This window comes from Rhinolophus ferrumequinum, chromosome 15 (assembly GCF_004115265.2).
Source record: "Rhinolophus ferrumequinum isolate MPI-CBG mRhiFer1 chromosome 15, mRhiFer1_v1.p, whole genome shotgun sequence".
In the NCBI taxonomy this organism is placed as follows: Eukaryota; Metazoa; Chordata; class Mammalia; order Chiroptera; family Rhinolophidae; genus Rhinolophus; species Rhinolophus ferrumequinum.
The window spans coordinates 30,045,837-30,058,781 of record NC_046298.1 but is presented as its reverse complement, the minus strand read 5'-3'; the positions used below and the strand labels follow the sequence as shown (position 1 = coordinate 30,058,781).

The following is a 12,945-nucleotide window of genomic DNA, read 5'->3' as shown; positions in this document are numbered from 1 at the left end:
ATCAGAAACAACTGAAAAATGGATCCAAAAAATGCCAACCATCACTGTTTTCAGTACGCATAAAATCTAACTTGTGAATGCTCTGCAGGACTTAAAAATAGTATTGAAGGAAAAGGTTTAATAATGAAGAATATTCACAATACAAGAAGTGGGGCAAAAACACTGTACTAAACCACATATAATAAAATCCTGTTTATTAAAAAAGAAAATGCATTGCAACGACGCTGCCTGGCTCTGTCTGCATCCCGTTCCGACTGGTCATGCCTAAGCCTTCATTTCCTCTACCTGCGGCCACTGCCTGTGCTGTGGCCTTCTGCACTTCTCAACTGGATCACTCTTGTAAGTGCCTAACCGGTCTTCCTGCTTTCAGTCTCCCTGCTTTCAGTCTCACCCTTTGTCCTCCAAACCACATGTGGCCACCACAGGGCTTTCTCTACAATGTGAATCTGGTTCTTTTGGTCCCTAGAAAACAGCCTTTTGAGGCTTCCAGGACCTTTCAGGATAAAAAGCTCGAGCAGAGCATACAACACCTTCAGGACTTGGCTCCCGTCCACATTTCCAGATGCATCAGCTGCGTCCTACCAACAGCCCAGCCCAGAAGCTCTCTCCCTGCACTTCCAACAGTGTCCAGGGGGTCTCTTGCATCAAGTGCCTTCTCTCTGGCCCCACTGGCCTGGCTGACTGCTCCTCACACTACAGAACTCAGTTCCAGACTCAGCTTTGCGAACTATTTTCCTAAAACCTGCTGAGTTACCCTGGATTTGAAGAGCTGATTAGCCAGCCCCTTCCCACACGTGACTCTGTGGACTTCCTGAATATGTGAACTATGTTGTATCTTTCATTAATTTGGTCATCAATGCGTATTTATTAAGCATTTATTATGTTCTAGGCACTGGGACTGTATCAGAGAAAAGAACATACAAATCCTTGCCCTAATTAAACTTACATTCTGGTAAGGAGAGACAGAAAATGGACAAAATAACTATGTTTGAATATTAGGTGTACAGGGTATCAAAAAGTGGTAAGTGCATTGAAAAGGAAGCAAGGCAAGAGGGTAGCAAGAATGAAGGAAGGTGAGATTTTAAAAAGGGAAGTAAAGAAGGCCTCCCGGAGAAAATGTCACTCACACAGTGGTTGAAAGCCAGGGAGCAAGTCACGTGGACAGAGGAGAGAAGCGTGTCTAGAGCAGCGGGTCTCGGCTGGAGACGACTTGCCCCCACTCACTCATTTTTGGATGCACAGTGCCTGGCATATCGCTGAGCTCCAAACATAACTATTAAATGAATGACGACCTTAGCTGGCATAGCTAAGGTGACAAAGGTGGTAAATACAAAAACTGAGGCAAGTCAACTGAAAAGTGTCCAAGCTCATGGCTGACACACAGGCACTCTACCTGAAGCTGTCGGTTCCGTGGCTCTTGAATTTTGGAGATAAGGGCATTTTCTCTGACCAGGTCAACAAAGGATCACTGCCATGGCCCACTAACTGGGCAAGGGAAAGCCATGGTGAAAGCATTTTATTTGCATCAGTAACTGTCCTCTGATCTCAGGACTACATTTTGAGAAACAGCCCAAAGAATGAAATAAAACAGATTATCTGATATACAAGTCAGTCACCTGGATTCAAGAAACTACACTAAAAGAAAGGTTAGGGGTCACCCATGCATTCTTACTGCAGAAATTCTAATCGATCTGAATACCTCATGAGCTGCCCACCTCTTCTCCATCAGCTCTAATTACTACAATGACATTTCCGTGGAAGGCAAATCTGCCCCACGGTTCTGTGCGCTGTCGTCCTGATCTGCCAGAACCAGAAACATCGAAACAAACTCATATACATACACTCCTGAACATGCTGAATGACAACCAGGTGTCCTCTCTACTTCCCTCGACTGGTCCCTCCGTCAGTTAACTCAGCCATTCGAGGTGCAATAAAGGCAAGACTCTGGGCTGAGACCACAGGATACTCAAGAAAACCTTCCTAAGCCAATCGGATCACTCCCGGGGCCCCTTGACTTACTTCAGAGCACCTGCCAGAGCTCTAGTCAGCCAGCCAGGCCGGGCCACGTCTTCTCTCCGCCACTCCGGGCCCCGGGCCCACACGGGCTGACAGGCTACAGGCCCCCTTGAACGGCAGAGTGACCACAGGAGGAAAGACAGGGCACCTACAGAATCGAAGTCTTGGCGCTCTCAAAGCTCACCATGCACACGGCGTACAGGGATTCCTTTCCTTTTTCATAGAGAAGCCATGGACTAACTAACAAAGCTAACTCAAATCTACGCCTGTTTCCACCCAGGAAGAAATCAAAGGCAAAGAAACAAAAAGGCAATGTAGTTTACTTTCCCTCCACCTTAAAAAGAAACATTTGTTCAACATGTGCCTTGGGGTGAGAGGCACACTCTTTCCAAACTCAGCTCTGGTAACTGTGTCCATTGCTAAGACACTGCTACAGTATCACTGTGTGTCAAATTCAAGTTATAGTCCGCTCAAGTTCCAGCCAAAACTGAAGAGCGCACTTAAGATTTTTTTTCTTAAGCTATTTCTTATCTCTTTCTCATTAAACAGAACTCTAGTCACAGATGAAAAAGAAAGATTATGATCCTGGCACTGAACTCACACTGTGCAGTTGTGGCATGGAAAAGCCACGAGTTCGGTAAGAACCAAGATGGAACCAAGAGTCATTATCTTAGCACCAGTAGGTGGAAAACTGGCGACAAGAATTTCCTAAGCTGATAAATGCATGACCAGCAACAACAAAAGGCAGCAAGAATTTCTGATGGCAAACTTAAAAGTGTGCGCACACATCCCCGGACATCCTGACCACAAACCACCAGGCTGCAGGATGGATTAGAAAGTGAGTTCCAGCTCTCTGGGACGTCACTCCCCGCTAAGACACTGTGCTGGTGGACCCTGTGCTGTCCCCATAGGGCCCGCCAGAGTCGTTTCACAATATGGAGCACAGCAGTCATGAGCAGAGCATCTCACGACTTTGGGGAACCTTTTCCTACTTATCTATTCTTCTGTAATTGTGTTTTACAACTGACGTACCCCAACACAGACCCCAGCATACGGCAAGAGTTGAATAAATGTTTGATGAAAAGGAAGTAATTAGTTAATAAACTTCAACAAAACTGAAATCCCACTCTGAAGACCCAATGTGGTGGATCCTCAAAGTGGCCAAACTTCCAGGTATTTATTTCAACTGCATCTGTCCCCCGAGTCATTCCACTCAGCGCTCAAATTAGATAATGTTGCCTCTCAGAGTGGTACAAACCTGTTTGCTTGTTGCTGTTCACACCTGACTAGACTGGAGAAGTTAAAAAAATTTTGTCCGAAACATGTTTCAGCCAATCCTATTCACAGGAAAGTACTCAACAGGTTAAGTGCAACCAGCTGTAAACCACACCACAGGGAGTCTCTGCGGCTTGAGTGTAGCTGAGACAACCTGTGTGCGTCGCCCAGAACAGACGCAGGGCCTGGTCACAGGGAGGGCTCCTCAGTCCGTCTGGAGGACAATCAGGGCGCCAACTGATTGTGATAGGAGAAGACTGGGACCAAGGATCATGGCTTAAACACTATTACAGAAAACGATCTCAAATGTCTAAAATGTACGGAACTACTGAAGGGAAGGAAGCATTTCGAAATATTGAAAGCAGTCATCTCTAAGTCGTGGGATATTATGAGTGATACATTTTTCATATTTTATTTTCTAGCAGCATAATCAAGGCACAAATGCTTGTTTTTGTTTTGTTTGTTTTTTTATAGATTCTTTTTTTTTTTTAATTGGGGAAGGGGAACAGGACTTTATTGGGGAACAGTGTGTACTTCCAGGACTTTTTTTCCAAGTCAAGTTGTTCTCCTTTCAGTCTTAGCTGTGGAGGGCGCAGCTCAGCTCCAGGTCCAGTCACCGTTGCTAGTTGCAGGGGGCGCAGCCCACCATCCCTTGCGGGAGTTGAACCGGCAACCTTGTGGTTGAGAGGATGCGCTCCAACCAACTGAGCCATCCGGGAGCTCAGCGGTAGCTCAGCTCAAGGTGCCGGGTTCAATCTTAGTTGCAGGGGGCAGAGCCCACCATCCCTTGCAGGACTCGAAGAATTGAACAGTCAGCCTTGTGGTTGAGAGCCCACTAGCCCATGTGGGAATCGAACTGGCAGCCTTTGGAGTTAGGAGCACGGAGCTCCAACCACCTGAACCACTGGGCTGGCCCACAAATGCTTGTTTTTAACGGAGTCTCCCCTAAAAAAATAAAGGGAATGATGTCCCCAAATGACTTCCCCTAACTACTCTATCCAGTTATCACTGATGACATTCAGGAGCTATTTGCCTTGCATTAATCCGCCTCAGATATCCCCAAAAGTATGCCCTACATTTTTCCCCCCTCAAAGTTTTGGGATTTAAAATGCTTAGGGTGCTAAGGTAAGCAGAGTGCGCTCCTAGATCTGGAGGAGAGTCTGAAGAGTGATCCCCTTGACACCCCCCGAAAACCCCCCTGAACAATCAGCAATGCTAACAGAGTGGTGCTACCCACTTCCTAAAACCTGTGGTTTTATTCCTAAAACCTGTGGTTTCCCACAGACGCCCACCTGCTTACAAGATCAAATGCAGCCTCTGGCTGGGCCTATCGAGGTCCTTCACCTGTCCTGACTCCTGTCCCACCTTCACCAGACATATCAATCAGCCACAAATGTTTCTCAGGTTCCCAAACACGCGGCAGGCTTTGAGACTGCTCCTCTGTATGTTCTCCCCTATATGCCCTTGTCCTCATGCTTCTCTGACTAAATGTCACCTTCCTAGAAATCTTTCCAGCTTCCCCTGACACTCAGTCACACTCTTCTTTTTTCAATCCATCTTACATCTAAATACCTCTTGGATCATGCCACTGCTCTCCACTGCACCCTCCCCAGTCAGAAGTCCAAGAACCCTCCTCCCTGATCTCCTTATGGCCACTGTGACCCTGCTCGAGTCTATTCGGCCTAGGGCAGAGTGTGCACCCAAAATACAACCTGATTATGAGGTTCTGTGGTCAAATGCTGTACCCTGCCCTCCTCCACGTTTTCCTCAGGATAAAGACCGTAACTTCTAAGAAAGGCTGCAAGGTTGGACACTGAGCTCAAGACACACTGGTTTCCTCTGCGTTCCTGAAGTGCTCCAAACTCCCTCCAGTAACAGGGCCACCACACGCCGTTCCCTCTGTCTCTTGCTCTCAGCTAAGGCACCAATTCTGGGGGAGCCTTTCCTTGACTTCCCCAGGCCAGGCCAATAGGCTATACTCCCTTCCGGACACGTTTGTCAGTCTGGAATAACACATGCATTACCGTGATTGTCTCAGTAGCAACTGCCTCCCTCCCTAGACAGCAAGCTCCCTGCTAAGAGGGACAATGCCTGTTTTTGCTCATCGCTCCATCCATCCGCAGCGCCTGGTACACAAGAGCCACTCAATAACTGTCTGATGAATGAATGAAAGTTCTTGACTATACTGTTCACACTTCTATTATGGCAATTACCACCCTAAAACAGGATTCACCAATTACCCTGTTTCTCTCCCCACTACTCTGTGAACTTCTAAAGCACAGGAACTCTCTTTTCAGCTCTATATTGCCAATGCCCAGCCACCAAAAATATGTTTGAACAGTCACAAAAGATATAAAGTCCTTTATATGTGCTTCTGAATAAAAGTGTCTGATGTCCTACAAATTAATTCCAAACGAAATAGAAGGCTACCCTTGGAAGACCTGATTTTGCATTTTACTAGTCAGAAGTGGTTGAATGTAGCTGTCTCTGGGGAGACAGACCTGAGGTGGCGGGTGGGAGAGTGTTTTGCAGTATTTTGATAAAAACAAAGGGGGAGGAGAAGAATACCTGATTTGGGAGAAGATACAGGAAAACCCAGGTTAATTACCCAATTCCCCACTATTCACACATTCTGGTGACCTACCAATCTCTCCAACTAACAAAAGCTCTGTCCTCTCACAATCTTCTCTACTGCAGAGGTGACTGATATACAAGAATTTGAATTTGAATCAGACCTTTTACAACAGAAAAACTGGAAAGTATGGCTGGTATAATTAAGGAGCTAAATATCATTTCTTTTTTTAAAAAAGTTGTTTAGACTTTTTATTACTCAAAAATGTCTACAGCATTTCCACAGTCCTCAGTATACTGGGTCTCAGCCACTTTAACCTCCAGTATATCTGCTCCCTTTCCTAGCAAAATTGGGTAAAAATAAGAAAACTTCCTATATTTTAACAGATACCCTCTATTATTTTAAAAACAAGATTTGCTCCAAAAAGTTAAGCTCAGTGACTATCTGGTTAAAACAGGCTGTATTGTGATACAACAGAACCACTATCAATAAAATGCCCTAACAGAACAAAAGCATAGAAATATATGTCAAACTGAGGTTTAAAGATCAGAGAGAAAGAATGACTTATACTTTTTACTTTACATACTTCTGTATTGTGTGCATGTTTTAGAAAAACCATGTGTTTACTTTGTATTTAAAAATAAGAACTTTATCAAAATGTACCCCAAGCAAAATTTACCGGCTTTCCCCGAAAGTAAGACCTAGCCGGACAAGCACCTCTAATGCGTCTTATGGAGCAAAAATTAATACAAGACCCGATCTTATTTTACTATACGACCCGATATAATATAATATAATATAATATAACATAATATAAGGTCTTATATTAATTTTTGCTCCAAAAGACGCATTAGAGCTGATTGTCCAGCTAAGTCTTATTTTCGGGGAAACACAGTAGTAATAATTAGTAACACATTAGTAACAGTAACATATTACTATCTTTAAACATTTAAATCTTTATTTCATTCATTCATCCATTCCATTAACTTTCATTGAAGAACTACTATGGGAAATCATAACGTGAAACTTGTGAAACTTTATCAGTCTCTTCTAGAAAAGCAGATTGGCAAAGTAGAAAAGGCAAAGAATCTTGAAGTTCAAAGACCTGCTTTTAAGTCACTGATCACTCACTTAAAAGCCATGTGACTATAAGTCACAACCTCCCTGGGTCTCACTTTACTCTGTGTAAATGGTGATAACAATATTACAAAGTTGCTGTGGGGTCACACAAGCTATGGCACTTTTAAACCATGCAGTTTATACATTGCACAACATTCTCCACGTGTCAATTACTGTAATGCTTAGTGTTTTATAATAAATGTTATTCCTTGCCCAATTATCAGATCTACCCAGGTCTACTTCAGGTCTCAAATAAATATGCACATCTAGGCAGCCATCTCACAGGAATCTCTACTTAAAATATAAACAGTTTTTTACCACAATGGGCAACAATCTCCAAAAACTCTAGCATTAAACTTCACTTTCAAATTCTCTTCTATTTCCTCCAAAGCATCAACATATCTTACCAAAAGGAAAAAGACTGATATTTTCAGAAATAGGGAGAGTATCTATTTTAATGAGATACGATGAAAGTCTCTCCAGAGGCATTGCTTCACTCCTCTCGAGTTATAAACTATCTAAAATAGGAGAAATGCAAAAGAACACTAGAAATCCTCCTGACAGTTATCAGGATACCAAATAAATTCACAAGTTAATTGGTCCTGACTAAATTTAAATGAATGTAATAAAATGTAAGATGCAATGCTTTTATCCAGGGCAAAGGACACTGTCGTGTTTATGTGAGAACAATTAAACAATGCAGATTGTATAACTCGTTATAACAAAAGGCAAATCAAAACTATAGAACCATATTAAATGTCCCTGGGCAGCTCCAGTTTACAAGGTCCGGGTTTGCAAAATGTAATTTATACAGAGACCCAGCTACATTCAATATATTAAAACATAAAAACGAGTCTTTCTGACATGCATTCACAATAATGGTAAACTTCTATTGTCAACAGTGAGGAGAATAAGTTGAGAAAAGGGTCCAAAAAGCCATCCCCACTACTTCCAGTGCAACCAGCATATCTCATCTAAGGACTACAGCTGGAGGGTTCGGGGAGCTACACTATTCATGGGACTCCCCCCTTCCTACCCTAGCCGGCTGTCCACAATAACAGATCTGTTAATGAACCCCCACTTCGTGCAGATTTAATGCGTGTTTTTCCTACATTCAGTTTCTTACAGCAGCAGGGCCATACCTGATCTGTCTAATATTATTCAATTAACATCCAAACATATGTATTTTTTTCACAGTAGTTCCAATGAGCATGTAAGTCTGGAGCTATCACGGTGAATCTTTTGATACTTTTAAGACTACAATGCCAGAAAAGAGCAAGAGCACACAAATTCGAATCCGGTATACACAGATGAAAAGGAGCATTTCTTCATAAAACAAAGACCAATGTGGAGACAAAGATCTACCACCATCAGATATAAGATGGAGGGAGGGAGCTAGATGTAAATATCAAGAAGGCACAAGAGTGGGGACAGCAGCCTATTAGGAAGCACTTTCAATTGTAATGCCCTCGTTGTGAGACTCCTGAATGAGAGTGAAGGCTTAGGAGATGGCCCTCGAGCTGATACCAGGAAAATAAATTGAGAATTGATCGGAAGAACGACAACCAATAAAGCTGCAGACAAAGCCCAAATGGCATGGGCCTGCGGATAGCAAGAATAGCCATCATAACTATGTAGACACTCGGTGGCATTCTATATGCATATTTTCATCTAACAATTCTCAAGTAAGCCAGAAAGAAAAAGTCTAGGAAGATATGCTTTAATCCTCTCTGCATTACCTTTCTCTCCCAGCCCCAAAGCACACTCTTCTACCTCTATACCTCACCTACCCTATTCCCAAGAAAGGGCACCCAAAGCATGACGTGTTTCAAGACAGGGCAGAATGGAGTTAACTGGCGGACAGCTTCTGTTTTCTCAAGTATTCTACTGAAAATGTGTCACGGCAGAGGAGCTTTCAAATAGACAGGAAGTAGCCAGCTCATGAAAAGTCTACATTCTGAAGACTCCACATTTAGGTTCATACCGTGTTTCCCCGAAAATAAGACCTAGCCAGACAATCAGCTCTAATGCGTCTTTTGGAGCAAAAATTAATATAAGACCCGGTCTTATTTTACTATAAGACCCGGTCTTAATACAATATAATACAATATACTATCGGGTCATATTAATTTTTGCTCCAAAAGACGCATTAAAGCTGATTGCCTGGCTAGGTCTTATTTTCGGGGAAACACAGTTAATAGATTCTACAATTTCTGATCCTTGAAACAAACACGCCGAACATGCCATGCCCCTCGGGCCACCTTTATTTTGCCTACGCTAGTTCTTAATTCAGCCTGTGTGGACAGACAGACTTTCTGGGAGATCAATCACTTCAATAAACAGGAAAACTGCAGTCCAAGCACATGTTAAGTCTTTGGAAATGAACCTCTACACTGCTGAAGTAGCACGAAAGTGACAAATGACAGTAATCCCATGGCCCAAGGCCAGTAAATTCCATTGCACAGATTTATCTGTTTTGTGCCACAGTGATTCTTGCCATGTGTGGCAGTAAATAGAAATGTAACGGCCTAATTACAAATTCAAAAGCAAGCTTTTCTGAGTATTTTTCATACTTGAGTATATCAGTAAGAAGTGTCCTCAGCAAGCACCTTTAATATGCCACCTTGAAAAACCAGATCCATTAATAGCAAGTACTTACATGTCTGAAATTTGTAAAAACACAAAAAATAAACAAAAAAATAATCTTGCCGTGACTAACTCAAGTAGAGATGATACAACTTTTCTCAATGACCTGAATAGTATATTCTGAGCAGAGCACAAAGTAAATGTGCCACTAGGCTTGGCATTAGTAATCATTAAGCTTTGTAATCCTTTTCTCGTGTAAGTTTTCCTGTGTGAACACTATTAAATCATGTTGGTTCTACATAAAAAAGCTCTGGAATATATGTCCTAACCTTTGATCTCGAGAAGAATTTAGAAAGAGATGGGTACACTTATTATTCACTGTAATTTCAGTACACGTGGTCCTAAGAAGATGGGCTCCAGAGGATGAGGGCGAGGCCCTGGATACGGCTCGTCGGCACGGCTGGTCTGTAGAAACGACTGAGGCAACCATCAACTCATAAACTTTAAATAGCGTATCTAGTCTTAGGACATGTTTCAAGATTTTGCTGTCACTGTGCAAAGGAAAACTAGTATCTCCAACTATCTTGTATTCAGATTTTATTTACTTCAACTGCTCACTATGTGAGACTTCAATAAAAATGTATCTCTTTCAAGAATTACTAATACAGGGGCGTCCGGATGGCTCAGTTGGTTAGAGCGCGAGCTCTGAACAACAGGGTTGAGCTCTGAACAAGTTGGAGGGTTCGATTCCGACCATGGGCCAGTGAGCTGCGCCCTCCACAGCTAGACTGAAGACAAGCTGCCGCTGAGCTTCCGGAGGGGCGTCCAGATGGGTCAGCTGGTTAGAGATGAGAGCTCTCAACCAAAGGTTGCCGGTTCAATTCCTGCATGGGATGGTGGGCTGCACCCCCTGCAACTGAAGATTAAAAACGGCAACTGGAGTTGAGCTGCGCCCTCTACAACTAGATTGAAGGACAACAACTTGTAGCTGATGGTCCCTTGGAGCTGATGGCCCTTGGAGAAACACACTGTTCCCCTAATGAAAAAAATTTTTTAATTGCAAAAAAAAAAAAAAAACAAAAAAAGAATTACTAATACCGCTATCAGCTATAAAGATATTCAATGATGAGGAAACACTCTGCCACATGCTGTAAATTGGATCCAAGAAATTCCATAGTGTAAAATATGGGAGGCTCACTATTTCGAGGCAACTGAAAGACTGGGGTGAGCCTGCTACAGAGGGCCAGGACAGGAGCAGCCACATGATATCCAAACAGGGTGCAGGAAGCATTATTGTGGGGATTTCACTGTAATTAACGTCAATGATCACAAAATTTCTTCTGGTTTAAGGCAGAACTGATCAGTTCAAGTTAATTATACCAAATCATTTCATCAGTTCCCTCATGACAACAAATACTCACAAATTAGAGATATACTTACACTTAAATTGTCAAAGTTCATCATTTGTATTTGTTAAAATGTTGAAAGCTATTCACATTAGAAACATTTCTGAGTTTTGCACTGTTTCATGTCAATCCAGAGAACACGGATCAATCAACAGTATGGAAATAAAATATAATCTATACAAAATTTTTAAATTGTAACCTTAACAATCCAATTCCAAAATAGGACCCTTATTGTTCCTTTGTGGTTGTCATTCCCAACAGTAAACAAGCAATACAAATATCTGCTTAGAACAGTGTAAGTGCTCCATCAATATTTGTTGAATTAACGAATGAATGGCAATTAAAGCTGGAGGATTCTCAAGACAGAAGGTTACTGAATAAAAGGAATTTATTAAAATACTCAGCCTGACTCAAGCAGGATCCCCTCATTAAATCCTGTCACATATGATTTCATTACTTGTTTTCATTACTATTGCTTTTAAAAAGTTACGAGAAATAATCATACCATTTCCTTTGTTAGCTTCTCCACACTATAACTCAAAAGCATTTAAAAATCACTTTGAAAGAATAAACCCAAAGTGCTGCTAACATTTATGTTCAGATTTCTGCCACTCCCTATTTTCTAAAGATGTGTATAGGCCATATTGTTGTATAAAACATAAATACTAGGACAATGAATACAAGTAAAATTACAATTAAGTTTACATATTATCACCACTAATTAACATTTAATCAATTCAGCATCGTGATTGGTGCTTGTAATGGAAGTGAATTATGTCCACACGATTCCACTTCAAAATCACTAAGAATATTATATTAGTTCACAATGAACCTTGTACCTGTCCATGCTTATTTTAACAATAAACTATTTACAATAATATTTAAGTTGAAGAAAAGGCAAATACCAAAACTCGTAAAATCTTTTAATTACACATTTGTGAAAATTATTCAACTACTAAGCCCCTTTTCTGTGCAAAGAACTATACTAAACACAAAAAAAGTAAATGTACACATGAACAGCAAGTTAAAGGGGGAAACTTCTAGTGCAAACTAAAGTACCAAAAGTTTAAAGAAACTGCAGTTTCCTGTAAGATATAAATTTAAAAAGAAAAAAGTTTTCGCGTTTTAAATTCCACACGCATTAGTTACATTATTAAAATCGACTTCATTTCCAAAACAGCAACAAAAACTCATAGCTTATAAAAAAGGGTTAGGATTTACCCGCCACCAGTTTTCCCAATAACTACTTTCATTTCCCCATATTTAATACAAAAGAACACTGAAATGGTATAAAAGTGTGCAATAATTTATCGGGATTATGTATCAATAAATCGGCGGTCTACAGCAAGCTTGACAAATAATACCACATGCCGATTTTTTATTCAGAGTGATTGATTGTAAAGAGACGGGGCGGGGGCAGGGGGGAGCCGGAGATACGAGTTCAACTGTACACATACACCTCCCTAAAAGCGAAAGGGGTATTTTACTTTCTTTCCACTATTGTATTATTACAAACAGCCCCTAAGCTTTAGATACTGCTGTGACAGAGTGCGTGTCATCCAGGCTGAGTGGATTCGAGCAAAAGATGTCACTCAAATGCAAGTAAAAGTACGGTCCTGCGACTTATTTCGAGTTTTCTTTGCAACAGTAACCTAAGGCTGCTCCTTAGTGACTTAAGTCTAAAAACCAGAAAACCAGCAAGCCTCCCCGCCCTCCGTGGTCAATCAAGCTAAGAAAGCAACCTTTGAAAGCAAGGGGGAAACGGGGCACCCCCAAATCTTGGTGCTTGCTCCGGGCAGAGAGGCCCCCGCAGTGCTTAGATGCCTCTGCCACCCCGGGGGCCTCCCGAAGTCCCCTGGCTGCTTCTTGGGGCGACAAGGGCCCCATTCCACCGCCGGCGCGGTCCAACCCAGGAGATTAACCCCTTCGTGCCCTCCCACGTCCTCTCCGAGAGGGCCCGGACGCCCCCTC

At 42.1% G+C, this 12,945-nt stretch overlaps 1 protein-coding gene across 1 annotated transcript in view; it reads right to left on the bottom strand.

The window, feature by feature from the left end:
* USP10 (ubiquitin specific peptidase 10) overlaps positions 1-12,945 on the bottom strand; it is a 62,292-nt gene that overhangs the window by 48,965 nt on the left and 382 nt on the right. The window lies entirely within an intron of this gene.